Source organism: Prionailurus bengalensis, chromosome B4, assembly GCF_016509475.1.
Source record: "Prionailurus bengalensis isolate Pbe53 chromosome B4, Fcat_Pben_1.1_paternal_pri, whole genome shotgun sequence".
Lineage (NCBI taxonomy): Eukaryota > Metazoa > Chordata > Mammalia > Carnivora > Felidae > Prionailurus > Prionailurus bengalensis.
Window position 1 is genome coordinate 27,524,571 of NC_057358.1, and position 26,349 is coordinate 27,550,919.

General features: G+C 45.5%; 1 long non-coding RNA gene across 2 annotated transcripts; it reads right to left on the bottom strand.

Annotated features, from left to right (window-relative positions):
• Positions 1-8,124: 8,124 nt before the first annotated feature.
• LOC122472409 lies at positions 8,125-25,934 on the bottom strand. 2 transcript variants are annotated; one of them, XR_006294425.1, is made up of 3 exons: positions 25,720-25,934; positions 10,251-10,300; positions 8,125-8,675 (listed from the first exon to the last, which is right to left on the bottom strand). It is a non-coding gene; the product is annotated as an uncharacterized LOC122472409 (long non-coding RNA). The 2 variants fall into 2 exon arrangements; XR_006294426.1 differs by lacking the exon at positions 25,720-25,934 and having other exon boundaries at positions 10,251-10,482.
• Between the last annotated feature and the right edge of the window lie 415 nt (positions 25,935-26,349).

Consider the following 26,349-nt stretch of genomic DNA (forward strand, 5'->3'; position numbering starts at 1 on the left):
GTCACTTCCCCCCAACCATCAGAGTCCTTCCTGGAGGATTAATAATAATGATATCAATCTAGTAGTTTTACAGTAGTTTTATGTTCTACAATGAAGACTAGTCAACTGTATTCTAAAAGGCAATGATTGGTATGAGGAATTAATATAGACTCCAGGTTAGGACTTAAGCCTTACGCAGAACTTCTTGCCTTAGGGATAATTTGGCTCAGCTGGCCTAGTGTAACCCACCCCAAGATCTTTCTTCTGCCTTTCTTCTCATAGCTCCCCTCCTTGGCCATCAAAGAGATCGGCACTGCTTCCCCACAGATCTAGTCTGTGCAGCTCAGTGAGTAGAATTAAAACTTTCTCAGTTGCCCAAGGCAGAAACTTGAAATCACCTTTAACTCTTCCCTCGACATGCAACCTATTATCAATTAGTAGAAATGATGCCTTTTAACCGTCTTGAGCATTGCCTTCTCACCTCTATTCCCAAGGCCAATGCAGTGATTTACCTCTTCATGAATTCTTGCTTGGGTGGCCATAATGGCTTCTCCTGGTGTTCCTTCTCCATCTCCTTAATCCATCCTTCATACTCCGGCCCCAGTGAACTTTCAAAAATGCAAATGGCTACACTTGGGCTTAAAATTCTGCTCTCAAGATGTAGTCCACCGTCAGTTCCCTTGGATGTATATTCCCAAATCCCAAACGAAGTCACCCAAACTTTGGTGTGTAAATAAAAACACCTCCGGGCCCCCAGCTCACAGTGATGGAAACATGGAGCTCTCATTTATCTTCTTCATCTCAGAAACTGAACCAGCCCTGGATCCAACCTTCGTTTACTTGTTTCTGACTTGGTCCCAGATGCCTTCAGTATAAATGTGAGGTATATCAAATTGGAAGCATTGACTGAGTCACCGAGAGACAATAAATGTGTTTTCAAGTGAAATAGGCCACTCTGTAGGGCTTGCAAGAAGAATAAGCCAAACCCTGTTAAACTCTCAAGTCCCTCTTTCTCTTTGAGGCTATGAAATAAGTCAACACTGGACCTGAAGAGGAAGGATTTGTGAGAACAAGTTCCTTGGAGAGCTGCGCTAGCAGGCCCTTCCCTCAAAGCAGGAAAGGGCGGGATGCGCCCCTGTCACCTCTAGTTGCACGCAGGTGGCTCCAGGCAACTATTCAGAGACTTTAATATGTATCCCTGGTTTGGGGGAATAAGTGACAGAGTAGACTCGATTGGTGTCTTTCTACTGGAAAGTTTAAAATGGGAGAGACAGGCTGGCTAGCTGCTGATGAGCAGATCAAAACAGAGGTGGGCACCCGGCCTCAGCCTGCATAGCTAGACTTCGTTGGGACAGACCAAGTAGGATGCTTCCATGGCCCTGATTCGGGCCATGAGCAAGAGGAAGCCAATGATGACAGCTTAGGATCAGTTATTAAAGCCTCCCGGGGTGGAAGGGGAGGCTTCATTTTAGGTGCTACAGAGAGTAAATGACCAGCTAAACTAGAGAAACATCTACCCAGGTAAGAGGTCTCTGGAGTCAGGAGGGGGAGTAGGGTTGAGAGAAATGGGATCTCCAAAGAACGTGAAAAAGTGTCCCTTCCGATAGGGAGCTTCCAACAACTGTCAACATTCGGAAAGCACAGAGCCATCTTAGGACGGCGTCCGTGAAGAAAAAACTTTCTTATTCCTGTGACCTGTCCTCCACCCCTGAACCAGCACCAGCCTGAGCGATAAAAGGTGGGGGAGAAGACGGAAAAAACCAGTCAGGAGATTTTCTGTGGAAGGCCAGACAATTACCATGTTAGGCTTTGGGCGGGGGGGGGGGGGGGGGGGGGGGGGGGCATCCAGTCTCTGATGAAGCTACTGAATTCTGCTGTTGCAGTGTGAAAATAGCCAGAGATGATCTTTCAATGAATGGGTGTGGCTGACTTCTAGTGAAACTTCATTTACAAAAGCAGGAAGATCAAGCTCATGGCCCATACTTTCCGGATCCCTGCCCTCCCTACACTGTAGGTTTCAGGAGGGGAGGGGCTTTGTTTGGTTATTATTGTATCTGAAATGCACATTGTAGATAGCAGCAGCTTCTCTGTTACCTATAATGCAGATCTGCTTAAATACAATGAATCCTTTTGTTATCTTTCCATTAGGACCCAAGAGAAAACAGCCAGTATCCTTGGAGAGAGGAAACTAAACTAAAAGATACTTGACTGTAGTCGAAGGGCTTCTTTCTGTGAAGGTAAGCCACATAGTATGGGAGCACAGCAGAGCAGGTAAGCTTGTATAGGTTACAAAGAAGGCATATTCTAGCACATTAAATGCTATGCATAAGCTTATAACTACATCACAAAAATGTAAGCTTCCCATTGGACGTGGTTTATCTTCTTTATCTTTTCAAGACTGACTTAGCACCATATCCTGTACATAGGGGACAAAGCTAAAGGGAAGATTAAATAAAAGAAGGTCAATGCCATTTATAAACAGCCAAAGGGATGTTCAAAAATGCATGTATGATTGAAGACAGATCTTTCCTGAGAAAATTCTGTTAATTAAAGGTGAGTAGTAGAAGAAGGAAAGAAGCACCATCTGATGCCAAAGAAGCAGTTTTATCATTTGGAAGCTTATTATAATTTTAATTTAGTCCAGGTATGACAGCAAGACATTGTGTTAATGACACACACTTTTATAGGGATCCTTTTCGTTGACCGTGTTGGTAGCACAGGTTCTATCAGCATTGAGCTGCTGAGATCTCTGGGCTACATAGAAATGCTAGGTGTGTACTTGAATTGTTCAGATCCAATTAAAATTGACTGCATACCTACTTTTCTCTGGGCAGGGGGATATAGCATACTGCCTGGGGGCACTAGCTCTGAAGCCAGACTGCCCAGATGTGACCACGGGCTCCACCACTCACTAGCTATGAGGCCTGGAGAAACTTAACCTCTCTATATCTTAACCTCAGTTTCCCCATCTGTAAGGTGGAGAAGAAAAATAATTGCTTCACCAGAGGTTGTTAGGAGGATTAAATAGAGAGTATGTGTTCAGTCCTTAACACAGTGCCCAGCCTATAGTAAGCGCTCAAAAAATATTAGCTATGATTATCATCCTATTTAATTTATCCTCACAATATTGCACTGACTTTGGTGTGATTACCATATCGTACCAAAGAGGAAGCTGAGGCTCAAATGGTAACGTCCCAGAAGTCATCAGTGGCCTGTAGTCAAGGATAACTGGGTCAAGTTCATCACACCAGGAAGCCTCCCGGAGGAGGGCTGGGTCAAGTGCCATTATATGTGTGTGTCTAGCTTTGGTTCCAAATTTGCTTTAAAAAAGAATCTAATCCCTGTACTACACCATTTCCATCTCTTCTAAAAGTTAAAATTATTTATGAGAACTTCCAGGTAGACTTTCCATTAAAAGTACTAGATTTTCCTCTATAACAAAAGAAAAACTTATTATTCGAAAATAGCATTGCTTTGTTAGGAAGTGTAATAATAGTCATCGTTTTGTGTAGTGTCCCTGGCTGCTATTCAAAGCCAAGCCCACTATCCTTTCATTGTTTTTTCTTTAAATCAGGAAAGACCTGAAATTTGGCTCTGAAAATTTCCTTAATTTGTAAGAAGAAATATTCCCCTGGAAGTCCAGTTGTTATGACCAAAGAGGAAAAACAAAGCTCTAACAAGAAATGACCAGCACTGAAACCACGGGGTTTTCAGAATTAAATTGTTGAATTCGTGTCACATCCTTTCTTGGCCATTCTCTAGACATCTCTGCCAAAACTAACAAAAATCACTGCTTCAAGCAAAAATCTTCATAGGTAGTGACACTGATAATACCTCCCCATGCAGAGCCTCAGGGAAGCATCTGGATGGAGCTCAAAGACAGGGATGTGCTGAATCATTCCCCCAGGGAGGGGATTTCTTTAAAGCAGTTTCAGACAGAAGAATAGTCACCCTCTGACCTCTGAACAGCTTTCTCTGGCAATTTCCAGAATGTCTGCTTCCAGAAACATTTCTTCCTTTGTTTCACCCCCATCAAAAAGCACTTACACAACACTCATTCACCTCTGGGGAAGCATCAAAGATGCAGGGGAAAAAATCATACATATGGTCCCTGTAGCCTTGGAATTTATAATCTGAGATGCAGACACGTGTAAAAAGGGTACACAGACAAGAAGAGGTATTATGCCAATACATGGCCAGACAGTAAATTACAGAACTTACCTTCTACCTACCTAATCCACTTGTTCTCCTTCCGCCTCAGTTTCCTCTTTTTCTTTTAATTGAGAGAGAGGAGAGAAAGAGAGAGAGAGAGAGAGAGAGAGAGAGAGAGAGAGAGAGAATGAGAATGAGTGAAGGAGGATGCAGAGGGAGAGAGAGAGAGAATCTCAAGCAGAGTCTCTGCTTAGCATGGAGCCCTACTCGGGGCTCAATCCCACACAACCCTAGGATCATGACCTGAGCCGAAATCGGGTCAGATGCTTGACCTACTGAGCCTCCCAGGCGCCCCTAAGTTTCTTCCTTATAACTGAGGGAGGTAGGGATTCCATCGGGCACTAACACTGTATGAGCTTAGGATGCGTAAACCTCGAAACTGAAGCAAGTCACCCACACTCAAGTAATTCTCTGTCCAGGCAGATAAAGGGAATCCACAAGCTGCATAGACTGTAGACGAGACGAGCCTGCCTAAACTGTCAGAATGACAGAAGAGATGGCTCTGGGCCCCGAAGTAAGAGACAGGGAAATAAAATTTTCAAAAGTTTAGAATGAACTTGTATCAAAGTGTTAACTCGTTAGTGAGAACCAGGAGGCCAGTCAAAGCTGGTTCGAAGAATATTTGAGAAACCGAGTTTTTACAGCACTGAAGAAAGAATTTTGGACTAAGATTTCTAGGGTAGGTTCAAAAGTGGTTCATGTCCAGAGGTAAAAAAAAAAAAAATCACCATGTGGAGTTATTATTTTCTACTACATTGAAATAATTTATATTTTTATCAGGCAAAATTTTAAGAGTTAACACATTGCTTTAGAGAGTCTGGGCCCCAGTCAAGGGGCCAAACAACAGGGAAACCCATCAATAATTAAATATTCCCTGGGTGGGCCTGTTGGGTGCGCTCCAGTGGAAAGACTTCATTTTCCTCACTCCCAAATTTTGGATAGAACTGGGGGTCACAAATGATCTCCAAGAATAACACACACACACACACACACACACACACACACACACACAAACACAAAAGAGGCTGCTCCCCCTGCATTTTTGTCTTAATTAATTTACCTAAGTATAGAAAGAAGTGTCAATAAAATATATAAGCTTCAGTGAGGATGGTCAGCAAACACAGAATCGTAGAATGACACAAGATGTTTGCGACTTCATAAGCGATCTGGGTTGCATTTTCAATGGTCTCTATCACCTCTCTTATTCCGTAGTGTTTTCTCTCTTTCATTTTAGGATTTTCTTTTTTCATTGACTCTTCTTCTGCAAGCTAGGAAACCATACCTAAGAAATTCGTCTCCTCTGGTTTCACCTGGAGGAGCTACACATCTGAAGGGAATTCTTCTCTCTTTTTCTCTAGGTCCCCCAAATCTGCAAAGGTCCCTGGCTGCCAGGAAGTGACCTTCTTTACTGGTAGGAGGACTCTGCAAGCTATAGAACAGATATCAGATGAGTTTCCTAGAAAGGTTTTATGAGTGTTAGTCCCACATAGAAAGCACAGCTATTATCCCTTGGTGGTGAGTTTAGCATACCTGATAATTTTTTTTTTTTAAGAAAGCGTGTGCACGTGCAGGGGAGAGTGGCAGCAAAAGAGAGAGAGAGAGAGAGAGAGAGAAAGAGAATCTTGAGGCTCCATGCTCAGTGCAGAGCCTGACACAGGGCTTGATCCCATGACCTTGTGATCATGACCTGGGCTGAAATCAAGGGTCAGATGCTCAATCGTCTGAGCCACCCAGGCACCCCTGATTAAACAAAATTTATTTGTAAAGATGACCTTCCAGGTATAACCTTTGCTATATAATTATTTTTTCTAATTAGATCCAGGTTAAAAAAAAAATTCTTAACGAGACTCTACAAATAACTGTATTATCATGAAAATGAAAGAAACTCAATGAAAGAATTTTTCCTGAATTCTGAGGGGTCAAGGAAAACAACCGACATGTTTCATTTTAATTGTAAAAGTACAGCCTACCCTACTAAGTGTTAAAGAAAGCTATAAGGGAAGAGAAAGAAACAACAACGAAACAGCCTGATTACAAAGGGGGCAAAGGATTTCAATAGACTTTCCTCCAAAGAAGAGAAACAAGTGGCCAGTACGCACCTGAGAAGATGCTCAAGTTCACCAGTCATTTGGGAAACGCAGAGCAAAACCGCAATCAGATACCGCTTCGCCCCCTCATGATGGATTTAAAAACCAGAAACTAAGGTGTGCTGGTAAGTGAACTGGAGTGCTCGCATTACTGGTGGAAATGTAACAGGGAGCCTCGGCTGTGGACACAGCCGGGCATTCCTCAAAAAAATTAAACACAGAGGGGCGCCTGGGTGGCGCAGTCGGTTAAGTGTCCGACTTCAGCCAGGTCACGATCTCACAGTCCGTGAGTTCGAGCCCCGCGTCAGGCTCTGGGCTGATGGCTCAGAGCCTGGAGCCTGTTTCCGATTCTGTGTCTCCTTCTCTCTCTGCTCCTCCCCCGTTCATGCTCTGTCTCTCTCTGTCCCAAAAATAAATAAACGTTGAAAAAAAATTAAAAAAAAAAATTAAACACAGAATTACCATATCATTCAGCAATTCTACTTCTGGGTTTATACACAAAAGAAGGGAAAGCAGGGACTCAAACACATACGTGCACGCCCAGGTTCACAGCAGCATTATTCACAGTAATAGCCAAAAGGTGGAAACCCGAGTGCCCCGTCGATAGTTGAATGGGCACACGGAATGTGATACAGACATACAACGAATGATTATCTGGCCCTACAAAGGGAGTACACCGTGACGCAGGCTACAACGTGGCTAACCCTTGAGGACATCATGCTAAGTAAAATAAGCCAGTCACAAAGGACAAATACTGCGCAATCCCACTTACATGAGGCCCCTAGAGTAGTGAAGCTCCCGGAGACAGAAAGTAGAATGGTGGATGCCAGGGGCTGGGGGGAATGAGGAAGGAGAGGGTAGTGTATAAAATGGGGAGAGAGTTTTCGTTTGGGGTGATGAGAACGTTCCAAAGAGGCACAGTGGTAATGGTTGCAAACAAATGTGAACGGACTTAACGCCACTGGATGGTACACTTAAACGTGGGTAAAATGCTAGCATATTTCACCACAATAAAATGCCATTGTATTTTCCCTAAAGGGAAAGCACAAATTGACACAAAACGCAGGCATGTGTGGGCATCCAGGACCCGTGGCGTATTTAATGTGAATGCGCATACGGCTGCTGAATTATCTGATAATAAAACCCAAAGGAACAGCTTCTCTGTAGTGCATAAAAATAATAGGCACAAATATCTACACACATACATACAGAACTGATTACACAGCTTGCAGGGCTTAGGGCAAAATGAAAATGCGGGCCTCTTATTAAAAATATGTATATGCGTATACACACATACATATATATCTGATTCAGTAAAAGGTATTTTTAAAGATGACATGCCAGGCATGACCTTGGTTGCCGAATTATTTGGTCTAATTATATCCCGGTAAAAAGAAGGTCACATTTCCAAAATGAAGTTGGCTCCACGTTTCAATGGGCTAGCTTATTTAAAAACTCTTCAGGTATCCAAGCACCGTCCGTTCATGACTTTGATTTAATATTAAGCTAAGGTTTTACTTTTAACTAAGGACGTTGAGAATTATATTTAAGCTGATGCACTATAGAAAGGATACGGTAATAGTTGATGTAAAACTTGTCAGAACTCTCATTCAGATTAGTGAACGCTAAATTTTACGCTTCTCTTAATTTTAACCGTGACACAGAACTGATGTTGGTTCATGGGATCAGTAATCCACTGGAGCCTCAGGAGAGGCAGTTCCTGAGACTACGCAGCACGGGAGGCCCTTCTTGGGCAAGTGAGCCCTTTTGGGTCTTTATGTGGAACAATCTCTAAAGCTGCCAAATGTTCAAAATGTTCAAAACACGAATGCATAATAACAGCGTAAACGCGTCAAAGATTCCTTTTACTCATTCATGAAGGAACAGGCAGGGAGACAAGCTGACTGAGGGAGCATCTGAAGTATGGTGTTAAAGCCACTGAAGAAGAATGTGGGATAAGACAGCTACTGGGTTAGATTTTCAAAATTGGTGTATGTCCCTCCATAACCATACCCTTTGGGGTCATCTTTTCTACCAGGCAGAAATCATTCGTGTCTCCATCTGGCGGCATGAATCTCCAAGCAACCAGTGGATCCAGGTCCTGATCAATAGCAAATGGTGAGCCAAGCGAGGGTACGCATCATTGAAGAATCCTTGGAAGAGCCTTCGTATCAAACTCCAGCACGGCAGTGAAAGGACATGCATTCCTCCCTTGCCTTATTTTCACATCGTGGGTAACTGTTCTTAGCAAGGCAGGCGGCTGGTGCAGTTCGAAGAAGGAAGGGTGAGCTGGTGAGCCCAGCACGAGAAGGCAGATGGCTGAGGAGGCACGGGCGTAACAGGAGTGTCCTCGTAAGATGGCCCTTGGATCTGCAAGGCCCAGGGCGGCACGGTTTCCTGGAAGAGAGCTGCACTGTCTGCACTGACAAGGGGAAAGTTGCTGCATGACCTGGGAGCTGACTGGCCCAGAGCGCCTCAGGCAGGACCCTCGGAACCGCTTCGAGAGCTTTCTTACTCTGATCCCTCTCTGACCTGAACAGTCAGTGCAGGTCTGTGTCAAATGGACTTCTAACATGTGGTCTAGAAAAGGCATTCCCACCACTTTGCTCCGGTGCGCAGGGTGAAGGGATGCCAAACCACTGCCCCCTTGGAAGGGACCCCCGTGAGCCTTCCTTTGCTTGAGGAGGGCTGTCCCCGAGGCTCTCCCACTGCACACGGAGCTTGCTTCCCGATTCTGTCCACACCTCTACCCTCACCGCAATACCTCATGCCAAACAATACTCTGCAGCTCAAATTCATCAGCCCCGTGCCAAAGACAACCCCCGGTGGCCCCACCGCATCGCAGCCCACACCCCTCAGGCTCTCTGCCTGCCTAATGCTTTCTGTCTCATCTGCCAGCCCACAGGTCCTTGTCCTTGTCAGTCCCTCCCTGACACTGCTCAATGTGTCCTCTTCTGAGCATGCTCAGCTGCTTTTCCCCACCACCAGGCATCTCTTGGCTCTAGGTACCTCTCCCCTCTGACTAGCTCCCTGCTCGGCATAATCCCACACCTCCAGTGGCTACATCCCACCGTCCCAAAGTACTCGGCTTTCGGCTTCTCTGTGTTCTACATCTTTCTTGGCTAAGGCTTGAGGCTTCCCCCTCCACTCTGCTTCAGGAACACATCCCATTCTCCCCAGGGTTTCAAACGCACACCAGGTGGCCTGTGGATTAGACCTATGGTTCCCTGGGGTTGTTCAGGACTTTGGGCCATTTCCAGATTGTCTTTGCAGCTGTAGCTTTCCCAGGCTGGCTGCAAGTTCCGCACATGACCCAAGGCTGGGGTGGGATTAAGTGTGGAACCCCTCCCTCTGCCCAGGTGTCAACCTGCACCTCAGGGCCCTGGGGCTGGATCCTTGGAATCACCTCATCACCTTAGGTTCCCAGAATCCCAGAACAACCCTCTGTGACTCTCAGGACAGCTCTAAGAGGGATCCAGGCTTCTTTCTTTTCAATCGGCCTTTCCAATTTTTGGAAAAGGCAGAGATATAATTAGGGGAAGTATCTGTGCCTGTCATCCAAAGCTTTTAGAAAAACCCACACAGGCAAGAGCTCTGTTCACCACTTCTCCTAGCCTGTCAGGGACCAAAGAGGTAAACGGAGGGAAAAGGAGATGCCTTTCTGGCTCCCCTCCCTCGCCCCCAGCCAGCCCCAACTCTTCAGGCTACCAGGGGAACCCTCACGGGGCACAAGCTCCCACAATCCCTTTAGCATCAGCTCTCGGCTACACACAGGCCGCGACGAGTATTTGGGGAGGCTTTCCTCTGACGCTTCCAAAGGAATCCAGAGGCCCTGTCCGTCCTGCTGGTCTTCCCCCAGGAAGGGTAGTTGTAGGGCTCGGAGCTGCTGGCCAAAAACTTACAGCTCAGGTTTGAGTCCCAGCTGTAGCATCTAACAGTCATGTGAATTTGAACGACTGACTCGTAACTTACCTCATCCACAGAGGGAATATTATCAAGGCCCGTCATACAGCAGAGGTGTTCTGAGAACCAAAGGAGGTTTCAATCACTTGGCAGACAATAAGCATTAGAGACATCTTAGTATTACCATTCATGGTAACAACACAATCAAGAATCATAGTAACATTTTAGGTATATCCTTGATATGCTAATTGTAATAACCTCTATTCTCTGAACGCCTATCATGATAACAGATCTTAACAGGTTCTCAGTCCCCCATAGACTCCCTTTTCTTAACCTCACACAGTGAGCCTCTATTTCCCCATTTCTCTTGCCCAGGCAAGACATGCATTATTTCCTGAGGATTTTTGTTTTTCACACCTTCTTTCCCACTTCCTCCCTAAATTCTCTCCAAAGACCCACACCTTGGACAGGGGGGCAGAGTTCCATACCATCGAGGCACGCTTCAACCCACTCTGTCCCTCCGTCCAGTGCGGCAGTTCCTTCCTCAGCTCCAGTGTCACCATGGCACCTCCCAAAGTGCACAGGCGTCACACGGAGCAAAGGTTTTGTGACCAGGCACATTCTCGGAAATTAAAGTTCTTTTGCTTCGCTTGGAGAGACTTTTCAGACTTGAATGCCCTGACATACATCACAAATTTCCAAGCGAAGGACGTAGAATGCTACTTCCCAAACCTATCTGGCCCTGGAACCCTTTTTTTTCCGGCACAGTATCTCACGGGGTCTGTGTCCCAGTGTGGACACTCGTCTTCCCACATCAATGGGGATCACTCTTCTGATCCTCTGCCAGACAAAATCTCACCCTGCAGAGAGGTTTCCTTCCACACTGAGCACCCAGCGCTGCCCGGCTCGCAGTCCTGTCATCCCCCGCCCACCTTAGCAAAAAAAGCCAAGGATATACTGTGGTGGGGGGTGGAGGAATGCAAGCAGGATTAAGTGCGCAGGTCCCTCTGGCACCAGCCTCTCTAGAGAGAAAAATCCCAATCTGCCGGCAGGTCTAGACCTATGGGCTCCTTGGCCCTGGAGACCACCCAGAGAAACTCCCATCCTTGACAGATGAGGAGAGATTTATCATCCCATCCCAAGCAAGCAAGAAGACACTGATCTCCTGGGTAGAGAGGGGAAATTCCACCTTTCCTCTGAAACTGGTTTGGGAATTTCAATCCTACTTGGGGATCTAGGTTTCTCCTTCAATTTAAGTTTTCACTTCAGCTTGCATGCAACCATGTGTTGGCTGTGTGCCCGGTGCTCTGCTAGCCCCTGAGGGAGCCAAGGCTGCAAGAAAATTGTCACCAGGGGAGCACGATTTGCCCTTGAAGGGCTTGGGACACATGTCTTCCTTGTCTTGCCTTCTGTCTAACAGAGATTCTCGGAGCAGCCTTAGATGTTGGGGGAACCAGCGCCTTGTCAGGCCACCAGGGGCCATCGTCCCTTTCTGCTGTGATGCTATGCCCGAGGGATAAGTCTGCAACAAATAGCCTAAGTGCTCTCTGCTGACAACCCATGGCCGGGGGCAGAGATAACTTACCGTGAAGTTGCAAGAGCCTCTGCCCTGCACAAGCCCCTTCCAAGACCATTCCCCTGACATTGCATTTATAATTTAGTTTCTTTCCCTTATTCCTCAACAGAATAAGTACTGACTTCACAAATCCCATCTCCACCTTTGGTGAGAGGTGGGTGAGAGGGCCACACCTTTCTAATTTGGTCCCATTTCATGGAAAGTTACTGGACCAGAAGATGGTTCTGGAGTTGATGGAACATGACAGAGGTTCCGGTGATCAGCTCTCGGTTGGGTACATTTGCGGAGAAGACTGTTTCCTGGCCAGGCACTGGAGTTGCTGGGACTGAGTCACTGGGACGGCCCCAGCACAGCCATGTGCGCCATGGGACAACCGAAAGCCAGCCGCTGACCTTGAGCAAGCCAGGGTGCTCAGAATCCAGCTGGCCAGTGGGCCGAGCCATAGAACGAATGACTCTTTTCCTACCCAACCTCACTTTCAGGAAAGCTCTAGTGAATATTAGGAGTCGTCCAGCCCTTCTCACCCTGTTACTGTATGTGTATATTTCCCCCCAGACCTTATTTTTTTTTCTTGACGTCATGCAACTCATCATGGAGCTTCCACAGAGAGCAAGTAGCCAGCAGAGACATAAATAATGACCAGTGTTCCCCATGACAGGACTTCCTAGTCGAGTAACGGTTGTGTGTGACCAGCTTGGGACTCGTGCCCTTTGCCTCAAGCATTCTGACCAGGGTCAGCTTCCTGGGGCTCAGCCCCCTTTGTGTCCTGAAACTTCAAAGCAAAATGCTTCGTTGTCTCAGGCATGTCAGAACTCACTGGATTCTCTTTAAAGTTCTCTATAATCCATTTTCCCCACTTGTCGCTTCTAAGATAAAACAAGGTTCTCCAACCTTTTGCTGTAAAGCACGTTGGACAAGAAAATCCAACCAACAGTTTCAGGGCAGTCATTTATTTGCGCTCTTCCCCATCCCTTTGGGGATTAAAATAGAAAACAAAATCCATTCTACTGCCCAACAGAGCAGCCTCTCTGGAAGCATGAGATGGTTCTGTGGGTGGAGAGCCAGTGCCGGGGAGACAGGCGGCTCGCAGCTAAGCAGAGCCACCGCCCTATAAAAATAGGAGAGAGCCCCAATAAAAAGGCGGGCTTTGAAAAAGAACCCCCAGGGCCAGGCCCACTTGGTGGGAAACAGATGTGCTTGTGACGGAAGGGGGTCTGTGGGCCCCATCTCTCACTCCCCTAACAGTACAGCTGCGCCTCATGCCTCGCTGGCAGGCCCCGTGTGGAGCCAGGGCCTGAGAGAATTGTCCCTTGCAGCCGTCAGTTACTGGCTGGGTGACTGGACATTCCCTGAGCTATGACCCTAATAAAAGCGTTCCCAATTAACAGGGAGCAGGGAAGGGACTTCAGATCCAGTACTTGGAAGGGACAGTTAGGAAAACATGTCTTAAAAGTGCATCCTTCTCTGCTTTGAGGGAAAAAGAATTGATAGCTTTCTGTCTTCACTGTTGAAGTCCTCTCTCTACAGAAAAGTAAGAAGGGTTCACGGACAAATTCTTCCCACATCAGTCTGCCTCCTGTCTGCTCCTTAACTAAACAAGGGTCACATTCTGCACTCGGCCACCCTCCGGCTGCTGAGACATGTGGGCTTCTTCCCAAGTTGGTCGTCGGGTCCAGGGCCCGGGCACTGTCCTTGTCCTCTACATAGTGGGCGGGAGGTCACTGCTCATGCCAGCAGCTGTATCGACATTCAGAAGACCTACTTCCGGTTCATGCTGTCTTTATGATACATTATATTTTTACACGATGTTGACAGTCTCCCAGTTTTCTCCTCGGTTTACACTGCTGAGATGGAACCCGGGTCCCCATCCCGTCCCAAGTCCGTGACACAATGTTTACTCTGATTCTATTCAAGCCTGTCTCCGTATGGAGGTTCGGTTGATAGAAGTACCATCTTCTTCGTCCCCCTTTTGACTTTGACCTTGTTTTTCTCCGTGCTACCTACCATACAGTGAGCACCTGCTCTGAGGCAGGCACCACGCTAACCGAGCATTACACACTCACTTGGTCTAATGCTCGGTCTCAACCAACCTCCATCAGAGAGGGAGGCAGTCTGAGCCCAGACAGGGCCTACAGCTAAGCCTGGTCTGTCCAGCTCCGGAGGCAGAGCTCCAGCCAATGACCGGAACAGCTTTACTCTCCTGCTGCCCCACTTACGAGCACAGCAGAAGGAACAGAGTTATCGGGAGAGGATCATGAAAGGTCCACACTCTAAGGGACCCCTGTGCCCCCAGACTAGTGCCATCTTCATTATACAACCGGAAGGAGTGAGTGCCAAACCGGCTTGCTCAGGGCCAGCCAACTTATTAACTGAAGATGGAGAGATAAGGTGGAGATCTAACAATGTTGCCAGCTCATGATGCCTCTGGGAGAAACTTTATGGGGAAGATGCTGGAAACCATGACTGAAATTTGGGACTAAGGTTTGTATACGGATTGGTTTTTCCATGCTTCTCCTCTTCCCACATGGTGGAAACACTGACAGCTGTACAAGCACCCCATAAAAATACAGGATTTCTGCATGGAAGGTAAGTAACATTGGAAGCTACTCTCTAACAGCCTTGTGGTTTTTCACATAATGTCTCCTGTAACTGTCCTTTACCTGCCCCACCTGTGACAACTGAGGTGACAGTAGCCTCTTTTTTTTTAATCTTTTTTATGTTAATTTTAATTTTTTAAAACTTACATCCAAATTAGTTAGCATATGGAGTAGATAAGGAGTAGATTCCTTAATGCCCCTTACCCGTTTAGCCCATCCCCCCTCCCACAACCCTTCCAGCAACCCTGTTTGTTCTCCATATTTATGAGTCTCTTATGGTTTGTCCCCCTCCCTGTTTTTATATTATTTTTGTTTCCCTTCCCTTATGTTCATCTGTTTTGTCTCTTACAGTCCTCATATGAGTGAAGTCATAGGATTTTGTCTTTCTCTGACTAATTTCACTTCGCATAATACCCTCCAGTTCCATCCATGTAGCTGCAAATGGCAAGATTTCATTCTTTTTGATTGCCGAGTAATACTCCATTGTGTGTGTGTGTGTGTGTGTGTGTGTGTGTGTGTGTGTATACCACATCTTCTTTATCCATTGATCCATCGATGGACATTTGGTCTCTTTCCATACTTTGGCTATTGTTGATAGTGCTACTATAAACATGGGGGTACATGTGTCTCTTCGAAACAGCACACATGTATCCCTTGGATAAATGCCTAGTAGTGCAATTGCTGGGTCGTAGGGTAGTTCTATTTTTAGTTTTTTGAGGAACCTCTATACTGTTTTCCAGAGTGGCTGCACCAGCTTGCATTGCCACCAACAATGCAAAAGAGATCCTCTTTTGGCATCCTTGCCAACATCTTGTTGCCCGTTGGCCATTATGACAAGTGTCAGGTTGTATCTCATTGTGGTTTTGATTTGTGTTTCCCTGATGATGAGTGATGTGGAGCATTTTTTCATGTGTCGGTTGGCCATCTGGATGTCTTCCTTGGAGAAGCGTCTATTCATGTCTTTTGCCCATTTCTTCACTGGATTATTTGTTTTTTGGGTGTTGAGTTTGAGAAGTTCTTTCTAGATTTTGGATACTAACCCTTTATCTGATATGTCATTTGCAAATATCTTCTCCCATTCTATCGGTTGCCTTTTAGTTTTGCTGATTGTTTCCTTTACTGTGCAGAAGCTTTTCATTTTTATGAGGTCCCAGTAGTTCATTTTTGCTTTTGTTTCCTGTTTGCTTCCAGAGACGTGTTGAGTAAGAAGTTGCTGCGACCAAGATCAAAGAGGTTTTTGCCTGCTTCCTCAGTAGCCTCATCTTTTTATTTAAAATTTTTTTTATTTTTAGAGAGAGCGAGTGTGAGGGAGGGAGGGAGGGAGGGAGAGAGAGAGAGAGAGAGAGAGAGAATCTTAAGCAGGCTCCATGATCAGCATGGAGCCCAACGTGGGGCTTGATGCCACAACCTGGGCATCAAGACCTGAGTTGAAATCAAGAGTCGGATGCTCAACCGACTGAGGCTCCCTGGTGCCCCAACAATAATCTCATCTTAACTTGAGATACAGACCCTTCACAACACCTGGCCTCACTGCTGACGTCTGGGTTACCCCACAGCACAGGAAAAGCATGGCTGGAAATCAAAGGTATGTGGTGTGACCAGAATAAGCCAGAACTTTTCTGTGTCTCCTCTCTGTCATCCCCTGATGAGGGCACCTGGGTCCCCTCTTCCATAATGTTGGCACCCTACAGCAGAAGCTGCTTGCAGTGAATGAAGTTCTCTCCATGTTTAGAGGGGAAACATATCACATTCAAAAGTAAGTTGAGTCCCCTTCCCAATCTTGGACCCAAGATTGAATCCAACCTCTTCACCCCCTTCAGCTGATCTCAGGCTAATTCCTCAAGCTCAAGTCCTAACTATCTTTGCTCCCAGACCCTTTGCTGATAACCCAGTCCACAGCGATGTGCCCCCCACCTCCAAATCTCTCTGAACTGCTCTGGTATTGAGCCTGAGCTAACTGGAAAGTTTTTTGTTTATATTTTTGTTTTGTCTTTTTTCTTTTCTTTTTCCTTCCCTTCCCTTTCTTTTCTTTTCTCTTCTTTCTTTTCTTTTCTTGCCTTCCCTTCCCTTTTCTTTTTTTTCTTTTCTTTTTTCTTTTCTTTTCTTGCCTTCCCTTTTCTTTTCTTTTCTTTTCTTTTTTCTTTTCTTTTCTTTTCCTTTCTTTTCAGTAGCTCCCATCACCACACCTGAATTTGGAGGCCCTTGAGGACCAAAGCCTGGTTCATCTAATACCCAGTATGCCTTATATCTAGCGCAGCTGAGAAAGGTCCTTGGGGATGATCCATCCATGACAACATTGCCATCTGTGCCGTGGTTCCTGTTTCCTGAAAGAGGGAGCCAGTGGCACAGGTTTATAAAGAGTCTGTCTCTCACTAGAACATTGGCACTTGTGGGGCAAAGAAAGCTTTTTATAGATTAAGTGGTGCTGCTTGGGACTTGCGAATGGGGGGCTGGGCCCAGTGAGGGGAAGGAAATGCTTTTTCTCTGCTTCACCTCTGTGTCATGAAGTTGTTCTGGCCACTCTTGCCCATGGGGAGGGGGAGGGCATTGACTGCCCGGACAGAAGCTTCTCCAATGGCCTCTGATACGAAATGCAGGCTAAGGGGTCCCGCAGCAAAGGACTCAGCCTTCCTCGACCGACTGTCCCCAGGGCAAGTCCAGCCTGTTGCTCAGGCTTGTCCGGTGGGGCTTTGGCTTCTTTAATAAACTGTGTGGTAAATCTCACCCCCGCTGACATTTGTTGAGAAGACATTTCACGAAAAGTCCCAGTTGAGAAGGAACGCTGGCTGGGCTCAAGCCACTTCTGAAAACAGGCAGCTGCACAAAACCCCTGGGCACTTCTGTCCTGTGAACTAAAAGGATGTCACAGGCTGGGCTGGGGACATGAGGTGCTGGGAGAACCACGGGGAACAGTTCACAAGGTGGCCTCTGACACTGAAACGTGTTTAAGATGGGGATCCTGTTTGGGAGTAAAGGAATCTGGAATGTTCCCCTTAAGAGCTAGATTAAACTATGTTGGCTTGTTGGTGTGCAATGAGCCCAGCATGATGTTAGGTGACACTTGAAACCAAAAAAAATACCGATCACTGCCAGAATAAGTATTTAAGAGGCAGGGTTCCTCCGGGCATGCTTAGGGGAGAGACAGATATGACCGAACATGGTCAAAAAGGCCGGTGGAATTTGTGTGACGTCTACAAGGATTGCGTACTAAGTACAGGTGTGTGTGTGTGTGTGTGTGTGTGTGTGTGTCTGTGGTGTGTATCTGGGGGTGCATCCTAGGACCAGGGCATGGCCTGAGATACACAAGAGGAAATATGCACCATGTTTGGGGGTCTTACACTGTAAGAAGGTATAGCCAGCCAGAGACAAAGGATGACTAGTAGCAGATAGGCAGAGTTTGTTATGTTGTGGGGCCTTGAATGACAAGTGAGGTAGTTTGGTTTTTCTCCCATGACCAAGGAAGAACTGTGGGGGGCTGGGGCACATGGAACAGAACAGCAGGATAAGGGTTTTGGAGAGAGTCTGAAGGCAGAGTGCAGAGGGCTGCCGTCATGATTCGGGCAGGATGCTAGCCAGCAATGCGGTCCCCGAGACTGCTCAGCAGAGGACAGAGACAGCAGGCATCTGGGAGGAAGATTCAGTCTCCTACTGGCCCTTCCTGGAGGATGTGCTTGTTTCCCTTTCCAGCCGACTCCACACACACTGAAGAATTTGAGAAGAGTTTGGAAAAAGCATTGCTTTAGTCTTATTGTTCTTCTGTCCACATCCTCATAGCTTCCCTACTGTTCACCACATGGGGCTCAAACTCCTTAGCTTGCCTTCAAGGCATTTACCAGTGATTTTCATACTTTTTAAAAGCAGCATGACTTTTCTTCAAAGGTGACCTTAAAAACCAAGAGGTAAATGTCAAAAGCAGAGCATCTCTGCCCAAACCTGCCCACAGGCCTAGCACATTCTCCCTCTCCAGGCAGTCGACCCCCATATGTTCTAGTCTCCAGTCCTTCAGCCACCACCCTGTCCCTATTCCCCCAACCATGGAGTCTCTGAGACCCCTCCCCAAAAAAACCCCAGGGCTTTGAACCCAGGTGGAACCCGTTTTCCTACCAGGTCAGTTTCAATCTGCCTTTTCTCCCACTGCTCTTCGTGCCCATCAGAGAGCTCCATCTTCTGCCCTAAACACACATTGGACCTTGGTATTCTGCTGCTGCTTGCCCTTACCCTGAAATGATGACCCCCACAGCATCTCGCATGCTTCCAAACCTCACCGTGTCCCACTCGTGCCTATCTTCTGCCATCATTGTCATCATCACCATCGTCATTACCACCATGAGCATCACCACCATCATCACCACCATCATCATCGAACAAAAGCTTTATTGAACACTTACAATACCCATTTAATGCAGATTTTTCTCATTTCACGTTCAGGTACATCCAGCTAGGAATTATTATTTCCCTCATTTTACAGACAGACAGGAACTAAAGTATAGAGTGGTTAAGTCACATTCTCAAGATTATCCAGCTAGGGAGCAGCTGAGCCAAGAATCAGACCCAGGCAATCCAACACAAGAGCTCTCAATCCCAATAAGCGCCCTACAGAGCCTCCACAAACACATATATGTAGGCTGGATGAATCAGGTTGATGAGTGAGAGAATACAAGTAACAAAAGAAAAAAATCATTAAAACATTCAGCAAATATGCATTATTCCTACCGTGTGCCAAGCACCGTGCCAGACTCCAGGCAGATGGTGGAGAAGGTGGACGCTATCTCTGCTCCCCTTGGAACTCAAAGTCTGGAGAAAGGAGTCAAAGGTGACCATGGGTTTTCCAGTGTGAGTGATTCAGAGATGAAATGGCAGTGCCACGGGGAGAGAATTCAGGGGGAGGAGTGAACTTAGAGGCAAGAAGATGATTTTGGCAGGCGGTTTGCTGAGCTTTAGGTATCAAGGTAAAACAAATTAACAAATGAAATTGTTCAGCAGGTGATGGAGATACTGGCTGGGAGCTCAGAGAGAGACAGTGGTGGGAGATGTGGACCTGGGAATGACATAAATAATGCTGACGCCTAAAGATAGGAGCCTATACCAAGATTAATTTGGAAAAAAATTAAGTCGAGAGCCAGAAGCCAAGCCTTGGAGAAAGTTCCAGAGAGGATGGACATCTCCTGAGAGAAGAAATGATCACAAGGTATCAAAGAGGCCAAGAACTGAGGTGTGAAGGAGAGGACAAGGTGGTCAGCAGTGTCAAAGATCTCAGGTCAAGCAACCAAAAAGAACACGAGTTCTTTCCATTTCACCTTGAAGAAATTTTTGTTAAACTCTAAGAGTACGGTTTTAACAGAGGTGTGAGGGTTAATGATAGGTTACAGGGGACTCGTGTGTGTGTGTGTGTGTTGGGGGGGGGATGCATGACGAGAGAAAGGCAATAACCGTTTTCTAAAGTCACATCACATTGAGACACTGGCATGAAAAGAGAGTAGTAATGGCCAGTTACAGGAAGAAAACAGCGGACAAAATCAGTTTTACTAATGATGTGACCTGACCCATATATAAATACGTTTAAATAGGACAGTCACTAGATTTAAAATAGAACTCTTTAAAGCCATGCCAACTAAAATGGAACTCCCAGAGTTGACCTACACAAATCCCAGGAGTTCCTACTTCAATGAATGGTGGTCTCTGCTCTCTGTTTTCTGTTTGGGATCATAACTTAGCTTGGTCGCTTTCTTCCTTTTATAACTAAAATTTTTAAAATAAAAGAAACAATCTGGTTAATCCCCCAAATGTATTTTTCCTTAGGGAAACATTTACATTCTTATGACCCCAAATGCTAAGCCAATAAAAGCAGGAGCAGAAACCATTATTCATTGTTATCGGCAAAAAAAGCAGAAGGGAATGAAAGGCTCAAAGAATTTTGGTGTTTTGGGGGAGAAAAATGACTTTTTTGTCTTTGTATTTTTATCTCGTCTGCCACCATAATTTAGATAGACAGAAAACAGGCCTGGCAATTGGCCGCACACATAAGGCCAAATAGCGCATTTCCCAGAAGATTTAGAAAAAGACCACTGGGGCTTCTTTATAAAAATGTGACAGATTTAAACGTGGGACCATGGGAGATCATGAGAGAGAACTCTCTCTTGTTGAAAGAAATTGCTAAATTCAACACCAGAGTGCACTGACTTGGGAACCATGAAGATACAATCTTTCTAGACTACTCATTACACGCTGACCTCTGTTCCAACTCAGGCCCAGACAGTAAAGCAGTGGGCAAATCAGAAATAATGAAATAGCAACAGCCTTGAGGAGAGGCTGGGCAACCGAGGTCATCTGGGCTGGAAAAAGAGGAAATGGAGAAAAAGATATGGATCACATGAGTAGCTGTTAGCTCTTTCTGCTAAGAACCAAACAAGAAGAAATGGTTTTAAACTCCCACAAGAAGTCTTTAGCTTGAGATTAGGAAAGACTTTCTGACCATCTGGTTTGTAAACATTGTATTGCTAAGGGTCATTGACATTACTCAGGTTCAAATCCCATATCTTCCTACGTGATCTTGAGCAAGTTATTTAACCTCTCTGTGCCTGGATTTCCTCCAAAGTGGGAATTCAGTAGTAACTGCGTTGGAAGGATTTCACAAGTTGATCCACATACAGCGCTTAGCAGAGGAGCACACATGACATCACCAATACTTGATGAGTCACCATTGTCATCATCTGCTATACCCAAGCAAGCATCGCCTCGGCCCACAATATCAGATACGAAGGAAATGTATTACAATTTTTCTAAAACTAACTGTCTATTTTAAGCCCCCATTTGGGAGGAAACATCTCTGGCAATTCGGGGCCACCTCCTTTCCTTGTGCACGGGGAGGGATGACTTCTGTGTGGTCAAGGTGTTGGGGGTGGGGGGACTGGTGCAAGCCTTGTCCTGGGGTTGTCGTTAGTCCACACCAGCATCCTCACAGATCCACACAGGCACCTAGCATCCTTGAGGCCTCCTTAGGCCCAATTCTCTTTCAGCTATTTCCATGGTCTGCTTGGGAACAGATGGCCATGGGATCCGGAAAGCTCCTCATAGGACTCCAGACCTCAGTCTGGATCTCCTATTTGGAGATCTAGTCACTTCCCCAGAGCTGGGTGTAGGAGCGGTGAAACCCATGATCCCTCTGCCAACTTATTTCTCCAGGACCTTTTATTCCCTTCCTTAGGTCTTGACCAGAGAGGGCAGGGGATGGGACCTACTTGGTTTGAGACGCCAAACTCTACATACACAGCTTACTTGTGCTCTGAATCACTCTTCCCTGTGAATTATAAGGATAAGTGATGGACTGAAGCTTTGGTTAGCTCGCGGCATTAGCCCACTGTAGTCTGAAGATATTAATCTTTCTTTTTTTTTTAATTTTTTTTAATGTTATTATTTATTTTTGAGAGACAGAGAGTGAGCCATGGAGGCACACACGTTTCTAGACTGCATTTTAACCTACCATTTTCTACAGACTATTTTATTATTGTTTTCTTTTATTTATTTATTATGGTTTCTAACCAAACAGTAATAATACTCAAACCAGAAAATTTGGAAAATCCAAGAGAACATTTAAAAAGCCAGTCATGTTGGGGCGCCTGGGTGGCTCAGTCGGTTGAGCATCTGACTTCAGCTCAGGTCATGATCTCACAGTCTGTGAGTTCAAACCCCGTGTCAGGCTCTGTGCTGACAGCTCAGAGCCTGGAGCCTGCTTCTGCTTCTGTGTCTCCCTCTCTCTCTGCCCCTCCCCCTCATATGTGTGTGTGTGTGTGTGTGTGTGTGTGTGTGTATTCTCTCCCTTTCTCTCTCTCTCTCTCTCTCTCTCTCTCTCTCTCTCTCAGTATAAATAAATAAACATGGGGTGCCTGGGTGGCTCAGTCCGTTGAGCGTCCAACTTTGGCTCAGGTCACGATCTCATGGTTCATGAGTTTGAGCCCTGCACTGGGCTCCATGCTGACAGCTCAGAGCCTGGAGCTTGCTTCAGATTCTGTGTCTCCCTCTCTCTCTGCCCCTCCCCCACTTGTGTGCGCTCTCTCTCTCTCTCTCTCTGTCTCTCTCTTTCAAAATAAATAAATAAACATGGGTGCCTGGGTGGCTCCATCAGTTGAGTGTCACATTCCGGCTCTGGTCATATCATGATTTGTGAGTTCAAGCCCTGCATTGGGCTCTGTGCTGACAGATCAGAGCCTGGAGCCGTCTTCGAATTCTGTGTCTCTCTCTCTCTACCCCCGCCCCCCCCGCTCGTGTTCTGTCCCTCTCTCTCAAAAATAAATAAATATTAAAATTTTTTTAAAAAGTAAACACTAAAAATTATATATCAAAAAGTAATACGAATAATAACACAATAACAACTATTTGAACAGTGCTAGTGATGGGCCAGGCACTGCTCTAAACATTTTGTCCATATTCACTCACTTAACTTCATAGTAATATCATGAGATACACGTTCTCATGATCTTCATTCTGCAGATGAGAAAACCAGGGCATAGAGAATAAATAACTTGCCCAAGATCACCCAGCTGGTAAGTGAGAGGGTTGGGATTCGAACCAGACTGACTTCAGAATGCATGCACTAACCATTACACAACACTGATGAATGGATAGGAGATGGATGGATGGAGGACGGTGGATGGATAGACAGTGGACAGTAGATGAACGACGGTGGATGGATGGACAGATGATAAAGGATGGAGAGATAGTGGGTGGTAGGTGGAGGGAGGGAGGGAGGCAAGGATAGATGACGGATGGACGAATGGGTGGTAGCCGGATGAAGGCACTAGGCCAACAACGGCTCAGATACCTCTCTTAGGTACATGTGACATCAATATTTAAAATTCATGCTCTGAACACAAATTGTGGTTTTTAACATTCTTCTGTTTCAAAATGAAGTGGAGGAGGGTCCATTAGGAGGATTACAGGCTCTGAGCTGTGTAAGAACTCAGCCTCTAGTGTATTACACCTTCCTTGGAAAAGAAACACCCCCACCACTTCTCGTGTAAGCCTCCGTGGAATGGAAGCAAAGAAGTTACACTTTTCCAAGAGGAATTAATCCCAGAAGAGTTCCTTCAGAATCTTGGATACGAAATGTTCCTTTAGAGCCAAGACTAACACATATCTTACATAAAAGTGAAAAGAATATTGCCAGTTACCCCCCAAACCATAGATTTCTGTCTCTAGTCAACAAGCGCTTATCTTAAACCTCCAAAGAATTAGATGAGCTCTCCTTAAATTTTACTCTCTAATGAAGAGACCAGTTTGAGGTTCGCCAGCTCTGTGGCTTTGGCATAGCAGTCACCAACCCTCAGTGACAGGCCTGCTTTCCATCCTCATGATAATAATCTTCTCACTACCAAAATTTTTCTCTAATAAAAGCGGTTTGTGTGCCTTACTCTTAGCAGACTCCTAGAGCCTGATTAGATAAGAAAAGAAGGAAAACACTGTGGCTCTAGGGAACTGAGTGGGACTGAGTGCTTACTCTGCCCCAGAATAGCTCACATGCCCCAAGAAACCATGAGCTTTGAAAAACTTAACCTTGGTAAATTTTCAAAGGTGTATACATTTGCCCTTTTCTGATTTGTGTTTCAGAGATAATAATTGAGTTTTATTTCCTTTTTTAACTGTTCGATGGATAGGTCTAATTAATGTCATTAGCGTTTTCCATTGGTCTGGAATTTGACTGTGCCTCAGTGAATTTAATTCTCCATTTCGGTTAGGTCATGTTCTACAGAATTCTGCAAGGTGAACAGCAGTGGGCGGAAGGCTGGTACATGATGTGGGCTCAGTTACTTAGAGCCACAAAATGCTATACAAGTCACTGGACATTTCTCAGCTCCAGCTGTCTGACTGGCAACATGGAGATAATGTTGCTCACTCCACCATGTAGGTATTATAAAGGATGTATCATCATCAAAGCTGGTGGCAAAGTGTAGTAATTAATAGAGTTAAGTAACAAATAAGAGGAGGCATTCTGTTAAGCAGAAGAAATCATGATAAAGTAACATTTCATCATTATATTAACATGGCTTTGAATCTACAGGGTAGGTTATAACCAAGCTTCATATATCAAAGACAAATCCCTCTGAAAATATCAGTGAGGCAAACAACAAAATAATTTACCATCATATGCAAGTAATACTAAAAATGAGTTTCTATTACTGGTAATGGCCTACATGACCTACATTTAGGTACAACATCATGCCAAAAAACCTTTCCTTTACTCTTAGAGTGGGTAGGAGGGAGTAGGTTGGGCATCCTGGTCTCATCACGTAGAGGGAGCATAGATAGTCAGGGGGCCATCAGTGGCCTTTTCTCAATTTTAGTTCTTTACAAAAGATGGGGGGGGTATTTATGAGGGTGAACTAGCTGGAATTTATGGTACTTGTGGTTTCCAAGAGAGTTTAGAGTATCAAAGAATCCATAAGCTTTAATTCCACCCATCCCCTTCCTCCCTGCAAATAATATTCTCCCCAGAGATGGCCGCATAAACTGCCAGGAGCAAGTTTGTTCTAGAGCCATCAGATTTTCTTCCCTGGTACTGTGTCAGAGTCTGCAGCCTGGTCCTCTAAAGGCTATTCCCAGTGTCCTAAGCGCTATTTAGGGCCTCAAACACCAGCCAGATGAGCCCTGACCTCAGAAACCTCTGGGACTCTAAAGATGCTTTGTCCACGTCCAAATGACCAAAGGAGACACCCCACCCTCCTTCACAGCCTCTTGTCACTTACGTAGTATCTATTAATGGCTCTTCCCAGTGAGCTTTGAATGGGCCCAGCGCATGAATTTCCAGCATCCCTTGCTCCAGCTAAGACAGCGAAGGATTTAGGAACCATAACACGTGAGGGAAGGCTGAAGGAGCAAGAAATAAAGTCTTAATGTGCTGATTTTAGACACTTAAGGGCCTTTTTATAAAAAAGGAATTATCTTTATTTGGCATGACATCAGCAAACAGAATGGGGACCAATGAGTAGAAGTCCTATGGAGGCGCATTGTTGGCTCAGTATTAAGAAAAACAACCTTTAGCATCAGAATGGACTGCCTCATGAGGTAGAGTTCCTTAGCACTAAACGTGTGCACGCAGAGGTACTCTGACCACCAATTAAGAGGAGTATCTTGTACTGAAGAGAAATTTGGTCTAAAAGCTGGACTCCAGGGGTATGAGGCCCTTTCCAATGCAGATACCAGGATTCCAAGTTCATTAGTGAGTTTTCTCGGACCTGGAAATTCCCCCATCGTTTCTTAGGCCAGACCTCCCCTTTCGATCTTTGCAGAAAGCCTGAAATAAGAACAGTTCACATTCTCTGGATGTCATTCTCCCCACCCAGCTGAAAAGGTGACTATGACAGACACCCACCTGCGAGATGGGGTTCTTATTACCGTCCCTCGGGGCAGATGCAGGAGGCCGGTCAATGAGGTTAGCATTTCCTCATTTTCTCAGAAGCCCACTGCTCTTGTATAACCTTCTTTTTTCCTGTAGAACAAAGGAATTTGTCGAGTTCATCACATCTTTCTCAGGAGTATACAGAGACTAAAACAGGGCCTGGGCCGCAGTAGGTACTCCATAAACCTTTGTTCAAAGAATGGATAAACACATTTTAAAAGCAGGAGAAAACAGTGTACCATGCTTGACCCAACAATTAACTATCTTAGCCATTCCCGACCCACCTGTAAGATAGGGACAGATATACTAATGGTGCCTTGCTTTTGGGTTGCCTTTAGGATTAGAGGGTATGCAATGAAGGTAATGTGCTTAGCAGGGTGTCTGAAACATAATCAAGGTTTAAGCAATGCTGGCTCCCCTCAGCACTGTTATTCTGTTATTATTACTTTTATTTTCAATAATAACCATCTGGGACGGGGTAGAGAAGACAGATATTTAACATTAGAACAGAATTTCTTTCCCGTTACCTCTTACATCACATCACTCCATCTGGAGCTAGCAAACTATTTCATGACTTTGAGGAGGAAAATCCAGGACTTCAAC